The following is a 13,947-nucleotide window of genomic DNA, read 5'->3' on the forward strand; positions in this document are numbered from 1 at the left end:
ATATCTATTTTTTACTAACATGAACAATAGATATATATTTTAGAAACTTAGAAAATAAAGATAAAACACCATATCATTGCCGAAGATGATCACTGTTAACACCTTAGTGATATTCTTTCCAGATCTCTCCTCCCTATAGGTAGGCAGGTAGGTAGGTAGGTAGGTAGGTAGATAGATAGCAGTTGTCTGAAAAATGTTTTTTATTACTGATTTGAACATCAGTCTTTAACTCAAAACTGGGCATTGCTTTTGATGATTCATTATGAAATTATATTTTAATATAATACAGATCCCTGCTGTTATTGTTGTTTTTATGGTTCTGAGATTAGCCACTACTTTGCAGAATATTTCACCTTGTTGATATTTCTGGTATATTTTAGCTTGGTTATTTATTAGTGTTTATTTTTGATAAACTTTCTTTTGCTTCCTTGATTTTTCCATCACCTTTTATTTTAAATAGTGCACTTCTTTTCTTTTTTTTTGCTTACTTTCTTCTCCCGTCATCCTATCTCCTTGTAAGTAATGTAACAGCTTAATGTGTATCTTTCCATGAATTTCTCGTTACTCATTCAAGTTGTTCAATGAGGTGGTTTTCTCCATATCAAAATATTGACATTGAATATATACACAAGAATTTGATCACATACCAATAAAATGAGCACTTGAACAAATAACTCCACTTAAGATATAAAATATCGATGAAGTCTTTGAAATCTCCTGTTTCTTTTCTCAGCTCTCATGTACCCCGATCCCCTGTTCTCTAACTCTATTGTTTGTTTTTATCTTTCTTTGCTTTTAATTTATGTTTTAATACATAGGTAGATAACTAAAAAATAGTGTTTAGTTTTGTGTGCTTTAAACTTGATGCAAATGGGACAATTCTGTACATGTCTTCTGCAATATAATTTTTCATTCAAAATTATAAAATTCAGTGTGTATAAAATTTGCATCAAAATCAAAATATTGACGTGGGCAATTTCTTCATAGTAATATGCCATCATTTATTTATCCATTCTTCTTTTGGTGTACATTTGGGTATTTCATAGTATTTTGCTGTGACAAGGTAGTGTTACACTGAATATTCTTGGGTGTGTGCCCTGGTTTTTACATATAAGAATTTTTCTAGGCAAGAGCTTCCCAAGGGTAGACTTGCCAGATAGTGGGTACCCACGTCGTTTTTTTTTTTTTTTTTACAGCTTTAATGAGGTGTACTTGATATACAAAAAAAATTGCACATATTTAATATATAGAATTTGATGAGTTTGGATATATGCATGCACCTGTGATACCATCACCACAATCAAAGTAATAAACATAGCCATCACCTCCAGAAGGTATACACTCTGAACTTTACTAGAGAATGCCCAATTGTTTCCCATAGTATGCAGATTTACCAATTGACCCCTTGTCTAGTGATTCAAGAGAGTTCTTGATGTCTTGCCTTGTCAAATAGTGCATTTTTTCCATTTTGGCCATTCTTGTAATATATTTCATTGGGGTGTTCGTTTGCATTTCCTTGATTAATAATTAAATTTATTTAATTTAATAACCTATTAAATTAAATTAATGTTTAATGGCCTATTACATTTCCTCTTTTGTGAGGTGGTTATTGAAAATTTTACCTATTTTTCTATTGAGTTAATTTTTTCTCATTAATTAGTAGAGCAATTAATTTGTCGGTGTTCTTTATAAATTCTATGTACTAGCCTCTCGAGTATATAAATATAGATAAAGATATGCATTTGGATATGGATATATACATACATATATATGTATATGTAATCACATCTCACTATATAGCTTTCATTCTTCTATGGTTATCTCTGGTGAATGGAATAACTTGGTTTTGATGTAATCTTTTTTATCAATCAGTTCTTTACTTATTAAGAGGATTAAAGAGCCCTTCTCTGCCTTGAGGCTATGAAGATATGCTCCTGAGGTATATTCTTAAAGCTTTGCGGCTTATTACATGTGTACTTCTAATTCAGCTGGAACTAATTTTGAATATGTTGTGAGATAAGCATCCAATTTCATTTTTCGTCATACAGATACCTGATTTTCCTATCAATACTTGTTGAAAATCTATTCTTTCGCTTCTGTAGTACCACCTTGCTGTGTATATGTACATATGTATTCCCCCCATGGGTCAGTTTATGTATCACAAAGGTACAGTTTATGTACCTTTATTATTGTGGTTTTATAATAATTCTTGGCATTTGTTAGATCCTCCACTTGGTTCTTCTACTTCAAGAGTGTCTTAGCTATTCTTGGCCCTCTGCAGCATAATATACATTTTAAATTTATCTTATCAAGTTTTAGCAAAAACCTGTTGGGATTTTGATTGGATTACATTACATGTATAAATCAATTTGGAAAAATGGATATTTTAGAAACATTGAATTTATCCAATTTATAAAGATGGAATCTTTTAAAATAATCTTTTCTCTTATTTAAGTCTTCTTTAATGGCTGTCAGTAATACTTTATGTTTATATATTTACTTCAATGGCAAAGGTCTTACTCACCAGAGTAAACTAACATAGGACCCTTCCCTTACTTCTATCTCTTACCCAAGAAATTTGTGTGGATTTTTCTGCTGCGGTTACCTTTATTTTTTCTTGTTTTTTTATATACAACATTAGACAAGCCAAAAACTCTCTCTCTAAACTCCCTCCTTTGTTTTCACATTCCATACCTTGATCACTCCCCACTCAATCGGATGTAACAGTCCATTTCTGTGTTCTTTTATTTCCTTAAAGAACCACAGTCTATGTTTCTGAGCATTTTATCTAAAATCTGAGCACATTATCTAAATCTATATTTTGGGTGGAATTTTTTAGCCCCATAGTTTAATCCGTTATATGCTGAGTTCTGCAGAATCTATATCTCTAGTCCAGCTCTATTGCATCTCAATTTCAGGTCTGTATATACAACTGTCTACGTCCAATTTTCATCTGGTTTTCCCGTAGGCAATTCAATCCCTACTGTCCCAAATGGGAACTGAGACTGCTAACAAGATCCCATATTATTTGAAGTTGTGGCCTTTGTAAGGAACCAAAGTCATATAGACGCACTTGAAAAATTGTATTGATCACCTGTCTGCTGAGGACAACCGAATGTTCTTCTGAAGCTTCAGCTTTCCTTCGAGCAACAGCCTGCAATGAAACTAGGAACTCAAGTTATTCATAAACTCCATTCTGTCTATTTTCTCAAACTTGTTCAGTTGGATTTCATTCATATCAGTTGATCAACTTCCTTTTCTTTGTTAATTGTCCCCCTAAGTGTCACTCTCTTTAATATGCCTTTGCAGAAGTTGTTCTCTTTGTCCAGAATGCTGCACCCACAATCAGGTCCATCTGGTGAAGTTCAAATGTAACCTTCTCTTAGCTTTTGCTGATCCAGCCAGACATAATTGGCGTGTCCTTCTCTGAGCTCCCAAAGAACTTGATTAGAGTATTATATTATGTTGTTAGATTATGATATGACATGATATTACAGTGTATTATATTATATTTCATTCTATCATAATTACTTTCTTACTAGACTGTTAACTCCTTGGAGAGAGGGTCTATTTTCTATTCAATTTTGTATCCCTCATATTTGGAAAAGTGGCAGGATATGGTAAAACCTCAAGAAAAGATATAGAGAAATGTAAAAGGAGGGATTAAAAGATTGGAAGCACAAATAGCAAAGTGTGTCCTGGGCTGATTAAGATTTCAGAGAGTGTATAGAAGGTTACTGAGCAGAGGGACATATTGAAAACGTTAAAATAGAGGCTGTAGGGGGCGCTGCGTGGCTGGCGCGGGTTTGTGCGCAGGTGGGCAGTGGCGGTGCTCTACTGTGCCTGCGCTGCCAGAGCAGAGGTACAGGGACGTTTGGTTGGTGTGGGCCAACTTCACAGTGAGAGGAAACAGCCCCTTCTCCTCTCGAGAGACACCGTAGCCTTCAGTTAAGTCTCCTTTCTGAACATCTTTTTCAACTGTTGAGTAATAAATCAGTCTCAGACCTTGTCCTGGATCCTGCCGGTACCAGTACGTGGCATTGTACTTCAAATTCTGTTTACACTCCAGGGTCACATTCTGTCCAGCCCTAGTGAGATGGAATGCTGGTGTCTGGTAGATTTCAGCATCCGTGAGTCCTGTGAAACAAGGATACAAAAGCTGGGGACAATGCCCAGAAAGGAGCGCGATGCTACTGTGAGAAGGTGCTAGAGCAGGGGTCTGCATACCCCGCTGGACAGGAATTTACCGATCAGGTGGTGACTCACCTGCTCCCAGCAGACAGAAAGCCACATAGCAGAGAGCCCAGCTGCCCATGGCAGAGACAGGGTGTTTGTGAAGCTTCAGACACAGACTCTAAGAGGCATAGGGGAGGGCCTGGGATGTAGGGCTCCCCCTGGCTCAATGCTTTAAAATGACGGCCACAGCTGATTTTGCAGATGGGGAGACTGCAAAGGAATCCAGTCCCTTGTCTTCTGCCTACAGAGCTCCTTATATCCCTTCTAAATGGACAAGTGCCCGCATGGTGAGAAGACCGCATCCCCCTTTTCCTGATCAGAGACACACTCAGAATGCCACGTGCTGTGCTCTAGCTGTGATGAGAACTAGGAAAAGAAGTACCTGCGATTGTCAGTCTGTTGCCTGTCTCTCAGCTGCTGTTTCCCATCAATACTGTTAAGTGGGGAAGCGCCAAACACATCGGTTCCCTCTGTTCTCTGTATTTATTATGACTAGATGGAGTAGAGGCTACTGCAGAAATTTTAGCAATAGCAAAGGGCCCTAGCAATGGTGGGTTAGAGCAGGGATTTGGGAGAGGGCTTAGGCTTGAGTCCTGGTGCTGCCATTTAGCAGCTATGTATCCTTGGGCAAGTGTCTTAACCTTCCCTTGACTTGATTTTCTCATCTGTAAAATGGGTACAATGAATATCTACCTCAATAGTTGTTGTGAACATTATATAAGTAAAGAATTTAGAACAGTTCTTAACACAGAATGAGCACCACATTTACGTTAGCTGTTATTATTTTCTGGACCTAGTATTCTAATACACAGGATTTAGGAAGCTGACACTAAGTCAAGGAGAAATCAGATATTTACTGATATAGGATTGTGCCAGCTAACTAAAATATCATTTTCCAGCATTGAGTTGAAATGTATACAACGAGTGAAAATTCATTGCATAACATAGCTTTTTCTCAAGAGTCTTAGATAAACTAAAATTCGTTCATCAATTAATTATTTCCTAATGAATGTTATTTTGGTAGATATATGTTTTATTGTTATGTCTGAGGTTATCTGCATCGCTTTCATGATGATGAAATTTGTGGTTGGAATCTGTTGGCTTAGAAACCATTGCTGCCCTGTCCTGGAAGAAAGGGGTGTGTGTGTGTGTGTGTGTGTGTGTGTGTGTGTGTGTGTGTGTGAGAGAGAGAGAGAGAGAGAGAGAGAGAGAGAGAGAGAGAGAGATGTAATGACGTAGAATGAAATCATGACAAAATACAGCCATGTAGGTAGAACTCTGAGGAAGAGTGCTCGCTGACAGCTTGCTTCCAGCAATTGGGTCAAGGTTTCAGGTTCTCAATCACACCTGCGAAGTGGAGGATCTCATTTCTCATCCAGGGGCTCTTCACCTTGTTGATACCATGTACCCCTTTGTCAGTCTCATAAATCCGAAGCACCCCTTCTCAGAATAATATTTTAAACCCATAGAGTACATAGTATTACAAAGGAAACCAATTATTGTGACATGCAGTTATCAAAGTATTTTAAAAGAAATTTATGATATATTAATATATGTGCATCTTTAAAATTCATGAAATAAACTAAAATATATCCTGGTGAGCCTGAAAAGTGCCATGATTTCAAAGTTGTGATGAGAGTAAATGACATTTACTCTATGTAATGTGGTAAGAAAGTATCTGTGACTTTCATAGCATCTGTAATATATGCAAATAATTCTGAGGGAAATAGTCTGTATCTTGATTGTCATGCTGGTTAACACGGGTGTAAAAATTTGTCAAAGCTAATTGAAATACATACGTAAAATGGGCACGTTTTATTGCGTGTATGTTACACTTTTATAAAGTTCTTTGCAAAGTTGCATGATGGTGCATTCTGGACGGAGAGAGTTGCTGAGTTTCTGCTAAGTTTCTATGGCAGGGACAGCTGTGAGAAGCAGTCCTGATACCCTCGAGACATCTCCGCATCTGGTTCGATGGAATGTGCTGGGCCAGATGGTCAGGGTCCAAATGAAAGACAGTTGACCTGCCCATTCTCCTTATTCCTAAACGCACAGTGTTGCCAGGTGAAAAGCACAGAATGACATATTGCTAAAAAGATGGTTAAAAATCCATCAAGCTCACGAACGAAAAAAGGTATCTTGGGTCTTTCTTTGCCGGATATCCTGCAAACTGGGGAATCTGGGCCCCTTTTACACTTTCACTCCCCTTCCTTGGGTTTCTGGCCCCACCAGCTGTGTTCAACATCCCTTTCTGTTCAACTGGAGTTGCCATTTACGAAATTTTCCTTCTGGTGTATGCTCTTTGAAGTTGGGTATCTGGTGGTTCCTACCCACCAAATATCACTTATTTCCTGAGCTGGGCCCATGACGAGTTTGTGTTCAAAGAAAAGCTGACATTCAGCACTGTGGATTGGCTGCTGGCACAGAAATACAGTGCAGAGTCGCCTGAATCAGTGGACTGGATTTCTAGGCGGCAGCGTTCGTTTTTGGGGCATTGAACTAAAATTTGCTTATCAATCTCTTCCGTTTTCTCCATAACGTCATCATTCTGGAAGTAAACCAAAAACTTGAGCTCTTCTTCCAGCTTCTTACGATACCAATAAACATAACTGTGTCCTGGTATGGGGACACACTCCATCTTTGCTTTCTGCTTTTTTCCTCTGACCAGATGTCTAGGAGTCTGTGTGACCTCAGTGTCCTTGGAGCCTGTGGAAGAGAGAGGCAGAAAGTGAAGAAATCCGGGAGGCAGCCAGGTATTGCAGCCACAGGAGAAATTCTTGCCACTGGAATCTGACAAGTTCACAATAGAAACCTACCTGCTCCCCAGACACAAAGGGCCACACAGCAGAGAACTTTGAGGTACATGGTTGGCTCGGGGTGAAAGCAGTGGCAGGTGGCCTTTTCTCTAAGGCTCCCTCATCCCTCCTCAGCAGCCTCTGTGTGATGACCTCACTTCCCATAGTCGTCAGTCACCACGTACGTGAGACTAAAACATTTAGTAGGAAGTGGGAGGGCAGGGAGAGCTGCTAAAAACAATTAGAGTGAATTTCAAATTGCTTGTATCTTCTTTTTCCCTGACTCTGCTCTTTCATTATTTTCATTGTGACATCACTTACACATCGTTTGTTTATTTGCTTGTTTAACCTGCCAACGTGCCTCCTTTCCTCGTCCTTTCATCTCAGGCAACGAATCATGCAGCTTAGGGTATAGCAATCATAGCTTTCGCCGCACTTGTAAAACCATACAGCAGCTCCTTTCCATTAAAATTTTAAATGTTGAACTATACAAAACAATATTTATGACAAATATGCAGTACATCTAGGGAATCAATAAAATGAATGGTTTTGCCCGATCCAATCAGCTCAGGACACAGATTTTCGCTGAAAATTTTTAAGCCCCTGTGTTATTCTTCTAGACTTCTTTGTTCTTTCTCCACATGTCCAGGTAACTGTAACCCTGATGTTTATATATCTATTTTTAAAACATTATTTTTTCTCAGTTACAGTTGACATTCAATATTATTTTATATTAGTTTCAGGTGTACAGCACAGTGGTTAGACATTGATAGAATTTATGAAGTGATCCCCCCAATTAGTTTAGTGCCCACCTGGGACTATACACCGTTGTTGCAACTTTATTGACTCTATTCTCTATGCTGTGTTTCATGTCCCGTGACTGTTTTGTATCTACCAATTGATACTTCTAATCCCTTCACCTTTCTTACCCAGTCCCCTGACCCCCCTCCCATCTAGTAACCATCAGTTAGTTCTTTGTATCTACGAGTCTGTTCCTGTTTTGTTTATTTTGTTCTTTACATTCCACATGTAAGTGAGATCTTATGGTATTTTTCTTTCTCAGTCTGACTTATTACACTTAGTATAATACCTTCTAGGTCCATCCATGTTGTCGCAAATGGCAAGCTTTCATTCTATTTTATTGTGGCTGAGTAATATCCCATTGTATGTATATATGTACCACCTCTTCTTTATCCAGTCCTCTATTGATGGGCACTTAGGTTGCTTCCATATCTTGGCTATTGTGAGTAATGCTGCAATGAACATAGGGGTGCATATATCTTTTTGAATTAGTGTTTTGGATTTCGAAGTTTATATTTTTATTCACTTGCTTTTCCTTATAGTTTTTAGCACTTATGTAAGAATCTGTAAATTATATATTATGTGTGGGCATAATCTTACTATTATTTTCCATTTGTCTATTTATTTATGCCTTTTTCACTATCCTAAATTATAAAACAATTTGGTGATTGGTAGGGCAAGTCACCTCACTTTGTACTTCTTGCCTATTCCTGTCCCTCTTTTTCACTTAAATTTCAGATTGCTTTTGTCAAATTTCACAAAAAGGTATCTTTTGTGATTTGGGTTCGCGCTGCATTGAATACACAGATGATACTGCAGAAATTGGAATACTCTTACTAGTGGGTTTATTTATTCATTTTCGTGGTATATTATCTCCACTTAGTCCAGATTTTTAAAGTGACTTCCTCTGAAATTTTAATAATTTGTTGCATTAAGGTGTTGCTTATCTTCTAATATTTGTAGATTGGTTCTTATGTTTCATATTTTATGTTACTATTTGTAAATGGTCTCTCTTTAGAAATATATCTTTTAACTGTTTGTTGCTAGTACATGGAAATACAACTGGCTCATATGTTCAATTCAGTAAACTTATTTAATTTTGTTATTAATAACTAATGCTTCCTTAGATTCCTTTGGGCCTTCTAAACGTGTCATCTGTCAACAATCACTTTCCCCCCTTTCTTTCTCATTCTTACCCATTTTTCCTTGTTCCACTGCACTGGCTGAAAATTCAGTACAACATTGACTAGAAATGATGGTGACATTCATTTACTGACTTATCAATAATGTATGAATCCGTTAACGACAGGTACTGGATATGTGGTAAATGCTATGGGGGTTACAAAGTGTAAGGTTTAATCCTGCTATTTCAAGGACCTATTGGCATCTAGAATACATGCCAATCATTCTCCCAGCCAGTACCTAGTGTACCTCACCTGAGGTACCTGAGGTATCTAACAACTCCTCTCAGATGAAGGAAGATCTACGCAGAAAGACCCACATCACCCCCTAGTGGTCAAAGGGGCAGATTCATCAGATGCCCTCTGATCGCACTGTCTTCACCTTCCCTGAGTTGTGCACACAAGTGCTTTCTGCATATTTCCAGTCAGACTCGGTCTCAAAGCCACCCCCGATCTGAAGTATCATAATCTTCTTCCCACGTGGTCCCCCTAACCCATCTGGCTATGGCAGGCATCTTCAGCCCTCCCTATCTGGTGCCTCTCATGTCTAGCCAATCACCAAGTCTGTTGCTTTTACTTCCTAAACACCTTTTCAATCTCTCATTTCCCTGTATTTCTATTGCCACTACAATCGTCATCCCAGCTACATTGTCACCAGCCTGGGCACCTGTATTAGCTGGTTCTTTTCTTTGCATCAGCTTCTACCACACTGCCCATTATTTTTTCACACAGTAGCCAGAGTGATTAAAAACCATGCAGGCAGGCAGGCACACACACAATACAACAACAAGGAAAACCACTAGTCTGACTACCAAAGACGTCAAATGCTTAAAACCTCAATGGCAGGGCAAGGATTATCTGAAAACTCTCTGTACCTTCTCCTCAACGTTGCTGTGAATCTAAAACTGCTCTTTAAAAATCTGTTAAAGAAAACTCAATGACTCCTATTAAGTTTTATGTTAAATTCCGTATCCTCTACTTTGATTGACAAGGTCACGAAGGGTCTGATGGCTGACGTCTGCCTAGCTCTCTCCAGTCTCACCTTGCACTTGCCCCCTTCCTCACTCATTGCTCCTGCCACATTAATTCATCTTTCCTTTCATTCAACATACCAGTTTCTTTCGTGTCTGAAAAGTTTTGCACTGGATCTTCCAGCCAGGTCCGTGGGTTCACTATCCCCAGTCCCACTTAATTAACTCCAGCTCATCTTAAGGATGTGCCTCTGTTGAATGTGTGTGTGTGTGTGTGTGTGTGTTGGGGAGGGAGAGATAGAGTCTATCTCTTACTCCATCCATCACTGACTCTCAAAGGTTACCTTGGTTTCCAATACAACATAGCCCAGAGAGTAGAATATAGACTCAGAGCACAAAAAGGAAGTAGTATACTTCAAAAAAAATCACTCACTTACATCATGAAAAATTGGGGGGAAATGTAGGACTTCATTTTGGTGGCCCTGGACTAAAAAGGACAAGACAAATTTGGATTGGGTTATGTTCAGTGCTCTTGCCGTATTCTCCTAAGATAATGCATATGGACAGCAGGCTGTGTCTCTAACAGTCAGCTGGGCTAGAAACGCCAAGTTTGGATACAGCGTCCATCCACGCTGACATAGGAATACTATACTCTTAAGCTTAATGTACAGGGGGAAATAAATGGCTGCTGGAGATAGGCATGTTATCACTGGCAGGTTGCATGCCAGAACCTAAAATCCTCTCATCTTTTCCTTGCCATTGGTGAAAGAAGTGATGGCATATTTAAAAAGTATTTTACTCGCTCTCTTTTCCAGGCTGAGAATGCTGGCAGAGTCGGGGGCTGCAGTTAAAACGGGTCACTGGTTTCACTGGTAATGAACACAGTCTGAGGTTTCAGTTGAAACCAGGTAGGGTATTTCATCACCAGTAACAAAATGGACAGGGTCATCACGCGGCTATAACGTGGCAGCGTGTCTACTGCTGAATTAAGGTGGTTCCCATCTTAACTTTGTTCAGTTCTACTTCGGTCGGGGGCAAGGTCTTATTTCCACACCTTCATTTTCACACTTGGTGTGTAAGGCCCCATTCCCTGGTTCTCGCAAGACAATACTCCCTGTCTTCCTCTTTTACAAACTCTAATCCCTTCAGTTATTGTGTCGTGTTCTCTCCGTTTTGATCTCCTGTGCATAGGATTTGATTAATCTGAATCCTTGGTTCATAACGCACAGACATTGTTTGTTGATGCATGGTAGTGACTTATATAAAAATATAGTAGGTACTTGTGAAACATCTCTCCTCTTCATCCAAAAATACAAGGTAGATCTTGACAATATTTAAAGCCATCCCATCTCCTGCCACTCCCCATCCGAGTCCCCTATCAAGCACCATCCTGAGCTCAGGCCATCGTCAATCCTTGCCACTGTGTGTTGGTAAATGTGTTTTCAGTGCATACGTGGCTTGGCTCCATGTTTTGCTATTGTGCTTAGAACTAGAATATTCTAGTGCTTAGAACATTTTGCATTCATGTCTTTGGATGAGGATATTCAAGAGCTTGTCCTGATTGAGTGGAATTGCTGGGTCATGCAATATAGGAACAATCAAGTATACGATGAGATACCAAACTGTTTCCAAATTGTTTGTGTCACTTACGCTCCCACCAGTAATCCTGTGGTCCACACCCTCTCTGGTAGCTTATATTTCCAATTTCGAAGCTTTTCTATTTGGTAATCAAATGGATATAATGTTACAGACCAATGTATCTTGTTTCACATTTTCCTGGTCACCAGTGAAGTTAATCATCTCCTCATCTGTTTATTGGTCATAAATGTTATCTCTATTAACATATGTTGCCGTCTTTTGCTTATTTTTTATTGGGTCATACATGATTTGTGGTCCATGTAATTTTTTGGCTTTTCCTCAGAAGGGATTTTTCTGAAGGGCTTATACTCACTGCTCCACTTACTTTTTGGCATCTCACAGAACTTTCCAGTCTGTAGATTAGGCATGTTGTCTGAAGTCTTTCTTATATGCTCCTTTTGACAGCTTTCTTGAGAGCCAGCTAAACCAGCGCCTTCTCTATGAAGGTACCTCTACCTAGATATAGAGGATGCACGTCCTCCTTTGCACCTGGTCTTACCCTATTTATTCACCAATCAAAACACTGTACATCACCAGCTTCTTCCATGAGTGAATAGCTCTGCTTAGCTTCCTCATGACTCTGTATCTCAAGGGCCTAAGACGGTGCCAAGATGTCGCTGACTAGTCTTGGGGAGCCAGATGTTAAAGTTTATTATAGAAAACACAGTGTTTTATAGAAGCATTTCGAGATCTACCTAGAGGAGCCTGTGTCGATTTAGCTAAAAACATATGGTCAACATATGGCAGAGTCAGGAAAAAAAATCCAGATTTTACAATTTTCGGCTCCGGTATCTTTTCATGTCAGCTGGCCACTTTGTAGGCCCAACTCCACTCCCTTTTTGCTAGTTCTCAAACACTGCACTGTCTCCACACTCCATACTCAGGTCTCTCTCTGTCTCTCTCTCTCGCCACACATACACACACACACACACACACACACACACGCATGCACACACACATGCACACACACACAGATGTCTCCATCAGATGAGCTGTGGTTTTTCTCCCTCACACCTCCTTCCACAGGGCTTCCCAGGTTCAGTGGTGGGAGGAAGAGGGGGCTGTTGCAAAGGTTCTTGACTGGGTGTCTGCTCTCTGCCCAGCTCTGTGTCACTAGCACCACAGAAGTAGAGGCTGCTGTCTTCAGGATGCACATTCGCCACCGTCAGACTTGCGAATGTTAAGTTTGGATGGCTGATGGGAAACTTGTCCTCCTTAAAATCTTGTTCATATTTGGCGCTGGAGCCCGTATTAGAAGTCGCCAGCAGTATGAAGCCCTGTTTTGGGAACTGACGATACCAAAACACAGTTGTGGCCTGGAAGTCCACTGAACGACACTCGATGTTCACAGAGGCCCCACTCGTACGGATGGCTCTGCTGGGATATTGAGAGACGCGAGCACCAAGCCCGGAGCTGCCTGAAACAGAGGTCAGAGAGGTGAAGGCGGCCAGCAGGACTGGTCAGACGTGACCACAGGCGGAAAACTCACAGCCTCACTCCCTCGCCTTTCTCCCAGCGTCCTGTTTGCTTTGTGCAATCTTCCGGTCAGACTCCCTAGGATCATAACTCCTGAGCCCCCCCATCTCCCTGACTGGTGACTTCTCACCTTACCCTTTCCACCTCCAGAGGGCATGGACGTCCCCTCTCATTTTGACCAGCATAAAAACATCCACAATCTCTGGCCACCCCTTCACTCAAACTAACACACACGCACATTCGCCCAAGCTACTCAGATAATAAGGCTCATACTGGACCCCAGAAGCAGCAGAAGCAGCAACATCTTCAGGTGCTGGCCTCACACCACACCGCTCTCAAGAGTGTATGGCCCAGCTTCATCCTTCCTTCCTCCACCCGTAGAGGATGGATGACAGTTTCCATAATCCCACGGATGCTCTCATCTGCCCCCTGGTGGTGGTCTGTGCCAATGACATAGGAACCATCAATCTCCCTGCCTGGGAAAGAACCATCCACTGCTGAAAGGGGCCTTGGGGATGATCTTTCACTTCATATTTAGTTGAGGTGCTTAGTTTCTAATGAGCAACATTTTGGGGGCATATCTGCCTCCCAAATTCCAGACAAATGCATCCAACTCCGTTTCCACTATCTCTGGGATATCCTGTAGCAGGAGATTTTAATTCTGGCATCTACCGATACCTACGCAGGTACTAGGCAACAAAACCAGATTATTCCAGAAAGAATAGGCGTTAGCACAGTATGGCATAACACAGACCTGGGTTTATACCCTCTCTCTCTGAGTTTGAGAAAGAAAAATGAACTAATGAACTCCTGGAACCATATTTGTCTCATGCTGAAAATGAAGACATT

At 40.3% G+C, this 13,947-nt stretch overlaps 2 long non-coding RNA genes across 4 annotated transcripts in view; one reads left to right on the plus strand and one right to left on the minus strand.

The window, feature by feature from the left end:
* LOC141567572 (uncharacterized) overlaps positions 1-13,947 on the plus strand; it is a 191,047-nt gene that overhangs the window by 93,004 nt on the left and 84,096 nt on the right. The gene's annotated exons all lie outside the window — the stretch shown is intronic.
* The window catches only part of LOC109439431 (T-cell receptor beta chain C region), a 60,510-nt gene that overhangs the window by 45,555 nt on the left and 1,008 nt on the right, over positions 1-13,947 (minus strand). The gene's annotated exons all lie outside the window — the stretch shown is intronic.

This window comes from Rhinolophus sinicus, linkage group LG11 (assembly GCF_036562045.2).
Source record: "Rhinolophus sinicus isolate RSC01 linkage group LG11, ASM3656204v1, whole genome shotgun sequence".
NCBI lineage: Eukaryota > Metazoa > Chordata > Mammalia > Chiroptera > Rhinolophidae > Rhinolophus > Rhinolophus sinicus.